The sequence below is a fragment of the Etheostoma spectabile genome, chromosome 14, assembly GCF_008692095.1.
Source record: "Etheostoma spectabile isolate EspeVRDwgs_2016 chromosome 14, UIUC_Espe_1.0, whole genome shotgun sequence".
NCBI classification, from domain to species: domain Eukaryota; kingdom Metazoa; phylum Chordata; class Actinopteri; order Perciformes; family Percidae; genus Etheostoma; species Etheostoma spectabile.
In genome coordinates this window covers 16168328-16179812 of record NC_045746.1, presented here as the reverse complement: position 1 = coordinate 16179812, position 11485 = coordinate 16168328, and the positions used below count along the sequence as shown (strand labels likewise).

The 11485-nt window shown below is 40.5% G+C and overlaps 1 protein-coding gene across 1 annotated transcript in view; it reads left to right on the top strand.

Moving 5' to 3' along the window:
* ext1b (exostosin glycosyltransferase 1b) overlaps positions 1-11485 on the top strand; it is a 122196-nt gene that overhangs the window by 13116 nt on the left and 97595 nt on the right. The gene's annotated exons all lie outside the window — the stretch shown is intronic.

Genomic DNA, 11485 nt, shown 5'->3' with positions numbered 1-11485 from the left:
CCCCCAACAATAAAAGAAATGCAGGGGAGAAGGAGCTTGTGGGGAATAGCCAGTGATCCTGTCGAGACTCGGAGACACTGAGATAAAGGCAGAAGAGGAAAGTAGAAAGACAAGGAGGGATAAAAGATGCAAAACATAAAGCAGAGTATCCGGCTTTGTTTAGCAGCTCGTCACGGCGTGTTTTCTTTGTGGGGATGAATTGAAGTGTTTATTTCCCCAGAAAGTTGTGACACAACGACACTTGGCTTTCAAAGTGTCTGCATTTTGTTTGCTTTTGCAGCTCCCTCACTAGACACAACGTTATCTGGCTGTCTGCAGTGAGACAGGTAAGCGATGCAAGGAGAAGGTGTAGCTGCTTCGGCTTATGCAATATGTGGATCCTATAGAAAGATTGTACTTTGTAAGGATGTGTGTGGTCACGTCCCCTACTAAACACGCACTGATGACAGACATGTCAAAGCAGCACCACAAATATACAAAAGCAGAGAGTAACATTTGAGCTTGAGCCACATTCGCCATGGTATTCCTTTTATGATGAAGCCACCAAGACAACATCTTTCACTGGCTTCACTACTTGGATTGAAACCCAGAAGTCCGCCGAGGTGGGCAAGTGTTTTGCATCTGCATCACCTGGATGCCCACATGTTTATATTTCATCCCCAATGGTGCTTATCCAACGCTAGTATCAGCTTTACTCGGTTCGACTCGACTTGGTGCCCCGTCCTCCTTTTTCCATTGTAGATTTACTACCACCTCATGCGTGAGGCGAGCATGGCTGGTTGTCATAACGACGCGGAAGGAAACTGCCGTGACCTAACGCGACACACACGCTCAGAACGTCAAAGGTGTGTTGTTTTTGATTCTCGGCATGTGGCCGATGACACAGCCAGAAGACAAATTCTGTTTCAAAAGAAACTGGAGGAAGCAAAAAAAAAAAACGCAGCTGGCTAAGCTATTTAAAAAATGTCTGGGTTGTTCAGGACACCCCCGCCTGTCGCTAGCAATGATGACGCAGTGATTAGTGACAATTTTCTCTTACCAATTAGAAACCAAATCAGATTTATTGGCCAAGTATACTTACATACACAAGAATTTGACTTCTGTAGGTGTTAAAGGAGAATTACGGTTGATTTCAACACGTAGCTCTGTTGTATGTAAATTTAAAGTGCTGTCAGTAGAGAGAAAAATGAAAACAATCGGTACTGTCTACACTGTGTTATCCTCCTGTTACAGTTAGCACCCAACAGGCTTAAACAGGGCAAGTTTTAAGCTTGTTTTTAGCCTCTAAACATGTTCAAAATGTAATTAAAAGTGCCTACCCATGTGAAGCCATTCTTTCCGAGTGAACACATTGAATCCGACGGCAGTAGATGTGACAGAAATGCATGAAAGTTGTACTAATTCAGCTCTGTTTAGTTCCTGTGTTAAGACAGCAGTTAGAAAGCTTAGGGACTGTCTACAAACTACAACACAGAAAAGGGCTAAAACAAAAATATGTAGGCTATCAATTTAATGATTAAGTAAGGTAGTGTCTCCAAACTTACCTCAGTTATAACTTGTCTCCTGCTAGTTGTACTACAGCACTTACTTTTCAAAAATAAGCATATGCCTATTTTTTAAAATATGTTTGTATCTTTTTTTCGGTGTTGTAGTTTGTAGACGGTCCCAAAGCACTCCTTGCAGTATCAATACAGGAACTAAACAAAACTGAATTAGCAGAACATGTTTAGAGGCTAAAAACAAGTTTAAAACTTGCCCTGTTAAAGCCTGTTGGGTGCTAAAGCTAGCAGGAAGATAACACGGTGTAGGATGTTGAAATTGACCATAATTCTCCTTTAACTCTCTATACATAAACACATACTTTGAAATGGAGACAACGATATACATATAGGCACACAACATCAACATAATATACAAAATAGAAATATACAAATTTGACATATCAGACAAGTACACATGGAGTGGGATGTAAAGTGCAAAAAGTAATAAAGCAAAGTACTATGCAAGATGCATATTGGAATGGTATGTAATGTGTAGTGAAGTGGGTGAGTGGCCAAAGTGGGGATTACCTTATCCGCAGTTAGAGTGATGGCAGTGAGAAAAGAAGCTGTTCATACCTGGATGTCTGGTTTGTTTTTGTGCGCAGGGATCTGTAGCTCCTGCCAGAGGGGAGGAGGTTAATCACTAGTCTGCAGGTTTTCACATCGCTTTTTGGTATCGCTTTGAACCTCGACGAAGATGATCCAAAGACAAAGTACCTGTTGGCAGGTACCAGGGACTTTTTTTAATGAAAAACCAAAAAAGGCGAGTAGAGTCCAGTCAAGCAGGTACCATGTAATTAAAAAATGCCACAAGTATAGTAAGTATAAAATATATGTAACTGGCCTGCAAGTCTGAAGAAACAGGTTTCTGGTGTTTATGATAAACCAGGATTCATGGTACGCTGGCAGATTGTCCAGGTATGATATGTACCTATTTGCTTTCATCGCAATCTACTTCCTGGCACTTTCAAAATGCAAATTTAAACCAGGCATGGTGTTCATTTACTTTGAGATCTACTCCCGGGTTTGGGCGTATTTAATCTGCAACTGTGTGATACGCTCAAAGTGTTGTCAGTATCATTGCTGCTATATTGAGGTGATGGGTCAAATTCTCCTTAGGTTCCCCAAACACAGATGTATGTGTGTCTGTCTGTCTATGTAAAAGCAAGCTCTCCTATTTGCTTGTGGGCCCAGTCTGGAGTTCGTTGGATATCTGGTGACTGGAGAGGATTTGCTCTCAGCTACATAGCTTACTATCTATAAACACACTTATATTCTACTGGGACTTTTTCAGGAGCTTAAGGAACGCATGAGCTAATAATGTCTGAATATACCTGCAATTTCTTGTGTGTAAATGCCAGTCTTCATCCTCCTGTTACAGTGTGTGTATTTTGTCTTTGGCCTGGACAGTAAAAGATTGTTTGTCTTTCTGAATATCTGCAAAGTGTTTGCACTCTAGCCAACGAGGGGACAGACAGAAATCCAGACAAGTATGTGTTACGTTTGCACTGCAGTCTGCCCCGTGTGTGTCTGTGTGTTAAATTGTGCATCTATGTCTGCATATGTCCATGCTGCTAAGCCTGCGTGTTCCCTTTAGCAAGGTAGTGCTGATTCAGTAGCATGTCCTTCTTTTCCCACTTTTTCCTGCTTCGCTCAGTGAATGTTGTTCTTTTTACGCCGCCAGGCAACCCCCCTGCCCAGCTTCTTCCTCCCCGTTCACACACAAACACACACACATGCACTTACACACACCCCTTCCTCCCTGCATACTCCGCAGCATCTTGTTTGGCTGAAACCCGGCGCTAACTCTAACTCTGGCCACTCATGTGGAACCCCCAGAAGCTACAAAACATGAATAATGGATCAGCAAGAGGAGTTTTTATTCATGTATTTTTTTTTTGCTCTTCATATTAAGTGGCTTGTCCACACATACCCATGCAGTTGTACAGTGCAGCACAGCCTCCACATCCTCCTTGTAACAGGCACAGACAGCCCCAGGATTTCACCAATATTTTAAGCAGTAATAACTAAGCAGCACAGAGGCATCTGACTTCCTGTACTCTGGCTTTGACGTGGAGGAAATTTTATTTGAATTCCATCCAGGATCAGAGGATGACCTTAAATGTTTTTTTGGGGTGAATGCTGAGTCAATTTACTGAGTTCACACGGTCTGAGGAGCAGAGGAGATTCATTATTCAATAAATTGCATTTAATGTGGAGTATGAAGCGAGACCAAATGAGCCTCAAAGCCGGCGGCATCTCTGGATGCTGATAAGCTTTTTAGAGGACGACACAGGGGAGGTTTTTGGGAACGGGAACAGACAGACTACATCTCCAAAAAATAGATGTGTTGCTTTGCATTTCCCAGCTGTCGTATTTTTCGGGACGACTGAGGAAAGTAGATCTAAGAGCTCGGTCATTACTGAGTTTGCTGTAACTTCATCATTGCTGCCAGATCTGATGTGCATGTTCCATTTTAAGTCTCCCTAAATAAATTGGGAAATCTCCAGCTACCGAAAAATCTTAGGAATTTCCTTTTCTCATTACATCTATTGCATGAACTTGATCTGTAAAACTTGGGTATCTTGAATTTTCCCATGGTTTGATCAGAGTTTGATTCCTCTTATTGATGTTGGTGATAAAGACGTATGCCTCTGCATTAGCTATTGTGTCAGGCGTTTTTAAACTAATTTAGCTGTTACTGTGGAGCAGACATGTGTCAGTGACATCTTCTCTGTAGTGCCGTTTGATTTATATAAAGAAAAGAGTGAACAGGTTAGTTTCTCCATGTAAACACATTCTATGGAACTTTAGTTTTAGCTTCATGTAGATTTTTACCACATCTGACTTGTCTAGTTCCATGTATGCACAGTCCCTCGTGAAGGCTTACTGGTGTAGTGTACAGATTCATTACAAACAGCTCTGAGCTGCTCTGAACAGCTGTGATCACAGTCCATGCTCTGGGCATGCTGCCCTCTGAAAATGCATAGAACAGAAGAGAACCGAAGTGAAAAAGCCGCAGTCATCTTCATTGCATGTTAGGAGTACAAGGCTTGCCAGCACTGTATAAAGATTATGCACCTTCTCAGTTAACCACTTCTTCACTGTGAGAATCCATCATTTTATTCTTTTGACTCACAAAGTAAAACAGCGCTCAGTCATAGTCTTTCTGTTCACTCTAACATTAATTTTAAATAATAGAAAATAGGGGAGGGTCATGTCTTTTTATTCTCTGTTGAGGGGAAGGTCATCTAACAATTTTTTTAATCTAGGTGGGAGGGTCACCCAACTTTTGTACTCATGAAAACAGCAAAATTTTAAAGTGGCTTGTTTGGTGCATCTTTTTGCTAGCAGATTAGACCCTCCCTGTTTAGTCAGTGAGACAATTTGAGATGTAGCTTTATAGAGAACGTGGGATTTCCCAAACTGAATAAATTCTGCCTCCACATATAAACACAAAACTGTTGTGCTAGTTTAATCTTGTATCTAAGACATCTGCTGAAGAAAATATTTTAAATAATCTATGCTAATTTATAATCATTAGCATGATTTCCAACGTACGAAAATGTAGAGGACCAGATGCAAGCTTTTTTTTTTAAAAGTCAAAGCTTGCGGACAGCACCAGCTGGGGAGGGCATGAGAGGGGAGGTCTCCAGGCTGCAGCCATACCCGACTGAAATATCCTTTTGGTCCCAGTGATTATTTGTGAAATTGTGCAATCGACAGCCTTTTCAAGTCATTTGAGAAGGAAGGAGTGGTAGCATGCAAACTCCCAAATTGAGAAATGGAGTTTTGGATAATGTTCCGCTTCAGCAGCTATACCTATATCCTAAAATATACATTGTGTGAGGAAGCCTAGTGACAAATCCATAGCAACCATTTCACGTGTTGAACTTGTCATTACCCAGTGTGCTTTGTTGAAAGATCTCAATGTTTTATTGTTTTATTTCACGTGAATACTAGTTTACTAGAGGAGTAACTCAGTATTTGAAGTAATGCAGGAAGTGTGCATGCAGTTTCCACAACAATGTTAATGAGTAAATCTACTGAAATGGCCATCATAACAGTGGAGAGTGATGTTTAAGATAAAAAAGCAGAGGTTAAGTCACGGTTGTAAAAAAACAATGGCTATCTGTACATCTTTGCCGAGTGCAAACCAGAACAGAAGGCCTCAATACATTGTTGGGAAGGGTCATTGCCTTTTTTCCCAATCATTTTGGAGTGTCATAGAAAAATGTATTACTGGTGAAGGGAGGATCAAGTCTTTTTTGACTAAAGATTACAAAACTCCTCCGGTGGCCCCTTAAATAAAAAAACAAACAATCCCTTAGTATTGATTTATACCAGTTAATATTAACAGTCTATGGTGGCTACTAGCACTTGCGTGGGGGAGGGATGGGGGTGTGATCATGTAAGGCTTGTATCACGTGGACTCTCCAACAAAATTGTTGTCAATTCCTCATGGGAACTAGTACGCACTATAGCTTTAAAAAGTTTTGAATTAGCATCTAGTAGCTTTACACTCAAACAGTAAATTCAAGTGCTACTTGGAGGGAGTGACTGTAGCAGAAATGCCATGTCAAATGTTCTCTGTTCATTAATAAAATATGGCCTTATCACTTATGACAATATTGATCCCTCACTCTTTAAATACAGATAAAACATCTGACTATGTTAGCATTCGTTTCAATTTCCAAGCTAATCAGAATTCAAATGTAACATTAGCGTCCGCTAGCCCTGTTATTCGCTAATCACTTCAAAGCTGTCCACAATCACCTGCCATCTTCAGTGGGGGTGCATTTTACATTTTATCACTTCACGTGGTGTCAAATCAAGGTGCACTCAGGAAACTGTGCATTATTCTTATTGCTATGCATATTTTATACGCTGCACGTTCAGATTCAGGTTAAATATTATTATTTTCACATATTTCTTTTTTACCCTCATAGATTGTATTTTGACTTTTGCTTTTTGTCTGATATGTTCAGATCAGACCTTTCTAAACAAACCTGTTGTCTAGTTAACGATTGTCAGAAATCATTACCCAACATAACCTTATCAAGGCCACATGTGTCAGGCTGTCACTCCTTATCAGTGTGTTGCCACATGGATGGATGCACATGTGTATACACACACACAATAAACATGGACAGAGAGACTGAAAATCTGGGGTGCAAATGAAAAGCCTGTGTGTTGTGCCAAGCACCGCTGGACACTGTTTCTGCTGCTGGAAGACTGGCTGCTGCCACCCACTACAGATCGGAGGTGTGTTGTGGTTACAGCTCCTCATTGGACGATTCTTATCTCTTTTCTTCTCTGCTCTTCTCGGTCATACTGGCATTTCTAATTAGTGCATGGTAATTCATGCTCCTATTTGCTCCGTTCTTTATGTGACAAAATGCAGCGTGGATCTATGAGCCCGAGCATGTTTTCTCACTGAACCACGCGAATAGGATCCTTCTGTATAGTGATCACATCATGTTTAGTCCTCTGTTGTTATGAAGCACTTCCCATCTCATCAGAGAGTTCTTGCCCTGAATGCATGTTGTCTTTTTCAAGAAAGTTCCATCATGACAAACAAGCTACTGCCATTTTAGGATTTGAATACTTCATGCTAATGGATCAGTTAATAGCCAATCAAAGGCAGGAACACATCGACCCTTTGTGAATCAATATGGCTATAAGAAAGTGCACATGTCAGTGTTCAGAGCATAAGAGGGTAATGTCTTGCTATTCATCTCTGTGTGTCAGTTACTGTGCTGGTAAGGCAGGGACAACAAAGATTTCTCCTTTTCAAAGCGGAAAGCGTTAGTTGATGTGATCAGTCAACGGACAAAACATTATTTGGCAACTGCTTTCATGATCATTTAAACATACAAGTCCTTTTTTAAGAAAGAAAAGACAAAGAGCAGCTTTCCAATGTGAGAATTTTTCTTCTCCGATATTACATTATTATAAAGTGAACATGTTTGGGGTTTGAACTCATGATCAGACAAAACAAGACATTTTGATGTAACTTTAACAATTTCTTCCAATGCCTATTTATTTTATGTGAGGTGAGAAGCCTCCACTAAAACCTTTAGTGGCAGTAAAGTCTTGAAATGTCCTATGAAGCACTGTGTGATTTTCCCATCACACTGTAGATGAATGTTGTAACTTTCCATTTTAGGTACCAAAATGTAATTGCTTTAATTAATTTAACACACTTTAGCTGTTAGAAAGCACCAGTGGTGGAATGTAACAAAGTACGAATACTTTACTGTACATATTTCACGAATCTGTAGTTTACTTAAGTAGAATCAATAGTGCATATAAAAGTGGGAGTGGGTGAGCAGTTGGGGATGGCAAGTGACGGTGATCCCCGTGGAGCTGCCGGACCCGCTGGCGGCGCCCTGGCTGCTGCTGCTACGGACGGAGGCTTTACGGATGGTTTACAGCCTGGTTGTCATTTGCTGAATGTTGGTCACAAAAAGTGACTCTGTAAAATACGTGGAGGACAGACCAGAGTTTAGTTTTTTGTTTATTTTTCATATATATATATATATATATATATATATATATATATATATATATATATATATATATATATATATAGAATAGAATGCCTTTATTGTCATGCCTTTTTATATATATATATATATATATATATATATATATATAATACATACACTAAAGTAAATATGTCTCTGGTTATTTGTACTTTTACTTAAGTACTGAGATTCAGTACTTCCTCCACCACTCGGAATCACCAACACAGTGTTTCTTTAAGCCTTGATGCCAGCATTATGTTTTGTCCTCCTTTTCTATGCTACGTTTCACTGCAATGAAAAAAACCACAAATATCCCATCTAACAATAGACCCCAGCTTCAGAAACCCGTATCATTTGAATTTTTGTGAGTCCACAAAGTATGTGACGCCGGTAGTCGTTTGTCTGTTCCAGCCACTGTGATTGTGATATGGGTGCGGTTCAAGTTCCTCCACACAGCTGAATGGATGGCTTACCAAAGATGTGAATGGGAGGTGTGAAGTGGCCGGTCTTTGCAAACAATAGGTGTTGTTGCTGCCGGCAGGAAGGTGAACAAGTTTAAATCACAGGATAACGAGGGGGAATGCCAAAGGAAAAGCAGCAGATTGCTTTTCTACTAAACAAACATAATGTTTGTAGCTTTTTCTCACGCAAATCCTGTATTTAAGTCCAGGGAGTTAAACATGAGTTAACCCGATCACAGAATCATTCCTGGTCATTGCTTTTTACACAAAACCTTGGTCTGCATCTGTAGTTCTATACAGTCTGTATTCACTCAGCATTCACTAAATACCAAATAATTAATTCAAGCTTTGTGTAAATACATTCTAAAATATTGACGTATTTCAATTTAGAACCCCCTTATATATTTTCTTGTATCCGGTCAATAAAGTTATTGTTTACAGGTTATGGATTTTTTGTGTGCTCTACTTTTAGTATTCATATCTTGCAAGAAAAACTGACCTAGCAACACTGTGTTTATTCTGGTATTTGCTCACAGCTCCAAAGTTGCAAGCAGTCTGAAAACACAGCAAATCTGTTTTCTTTCAGAGTATACCAGCGGTCTAAATTTTCCACTTCTCTATTGTCTTCCTGTCAATCTCATCCGCACCTTTTTAGTGGAGCTTGACTTGTTGGACGCACTTGGTCAGTGTGCAGGTATGTAACGGAAAAGGAAAGCGCGTCAGGGCGTAGAGATGGCTGAGTGGCCCTGATGGTCCTGCCGTGGCCTGATGGAAGAACATTTGTGGCAGTAATTTAGCACATGGGTGCTTCCGCTGTAGGGGTTATTATTATCCGTCACGCTTGGCTGCGATCACGCCGAACCCCGCTTGTGTTTTCAGGCCGGCCAGTCGGTTCCCCCGTAAACTCGCTGGCTTCCAACAATAGACTGCATATTGAGACGCACCGGACAGAGAGGGAAAGGAAGATTTGTGGAAAGGAGAAAATAACAGGGTGAGAAAGTGGGCTTAGGAAAGAAGAGAAATAAATTGAGGCAAGAAGGACAGACTTTACGCACACACAAAACTACACACAGTGAGCCCATGACTCGGGGCATAACCAAAACCATGGTTATCTCTGCGTCTGCAGCCCAAACATGAACAGAACATTGAGTAGAAGGTATATATTGAAAGCAGCTAAAGAAGTGTTATGGAGTGATGTGATGTAGGGATAAAGTTGGAGAAGGCGACTATTTGTGTGCTGAGATGGCAGATTGTGTCAGGCCACAGCGAGGCAGACCACAGGAGGCCTGCAAGCTCAACATAAACAGAGAGCATGTGTGTTACTGAACCCCGCCGAACCACAGAGGTTCGCTCTGCTCCTGACCAAAACACAGAAACAGGAAGGCTCTATGTGTGTATGTAAATATGTGCGTATATGTATGGCGTGTGTGACATTGTTTGTGTAAAACCACAACATAGCACAGAGAAACAGCTGTTTTAGCCAATGTGGTCAGGGCTAACCCCGGCGTTGACCGGACCTCATTTAACATCATATTTTCTGTCTCTGGGGTGTTTTTTTTGACTTGAACCAGACACCTCTGCGCTGCCCATATTAATTAAGGAATTCTCAAAAGAGTAATGTTAGTGCGAAGGCCATGATATATGAGCGGTGTTGTGAGGTAATGAAGAGCAGCACTACTGCCTTCAGCCAGGATCAAGCTCCACAAATGGGACAAAATCTAGGTGGAGGCAATAAGGTACACGAGAAGGAAGCTCAAGCGCCGTTGGCTGTAATTGTAGGTATAATGACTCTTCTGCTTCCTCATTAAATGTCACCCATGCATCATGGCCTCAAGAAGTAATATATCTTCTGTCTCTTAACATTTCTGAAGGGGATTTGTAAATCGGAAATCCAGCTTTGTAAGGAAATTATTGGACCTTTTTGACCAAATAGTCTGAGAGACCTTTTTACATTTCTGTATTTGTTTCCACCGCATCTTAAGAACTTCAGAGATAAGACTGATACGGGTTGAAAAAGCTTGGTTTGGCAAGTCACTTTAGCATATCAGGAGACAATTAGCTGCTTAATTGAATCAGTGTTAAGAAGTGAACATGCCAAAGAGACAAGACGCGCCTGTTGATGATCTTCAGTGTTTCGTGTGGTGGTTCTTCTTTTTTCATATGTAACTATATCAAGGCCATTTGCAAATAACATTAGATTTGAATTATGTTTACTTCACTGCCGCTCACTCGCCCACACTTTCTTTTTTATCTCCCTTCATTTTCAGACTAGTCAGGAAGTTGGCTACATAACTGTTATTTATGTATTAATACCACTGAACAGCATCAACATCACTGAACAGAGCTTGCTTTCCCTCTGAACAAAAGTGGCTCAAGTTTGATTCTAAAGTACGGTCGGACACAAATACATAAGCAACAACGGAAGTGAGTGACAACAGAAGTGAGCTTGTTGTTGACAAACAAAGCGTGTGTGTGTGTATGTGTGGGGTTATGTTTTTAAAGTGAGTTATGTTCCAGTAGTAAGCACAAACCAAGTCATGGTTAAAATTCTGGGTTTATTTCACTCAGACCAACCGTGTATGACCTTGAGACCGTGTATGTGTGTATGTATGACATATTACAACCCTTACACTGTAATAGGCAGCATGTTGAAGGTAACACAATTAGCATTCACTTTAAAAAACATAACCACACACACACACGCACACACCAGCCGTATCAATAACTAGATAGATACGGTTAACAAGTTACAAGCAAGTAAAAGTGGGATATAATATTTGTGTGGTTTAAACAGCGTCACTTAACGTGATAAACTATAGACTTTAAACGTAGCACTTGCACATTAAAAGACGCTCGGCACCATCTACAGTCCCTGACAAAAGTCTTGTCGCTTATCTATTTTTTAGAAACACCTGCTATTAACCTGACTTTTAATTAATCAATTGGTGTAAGA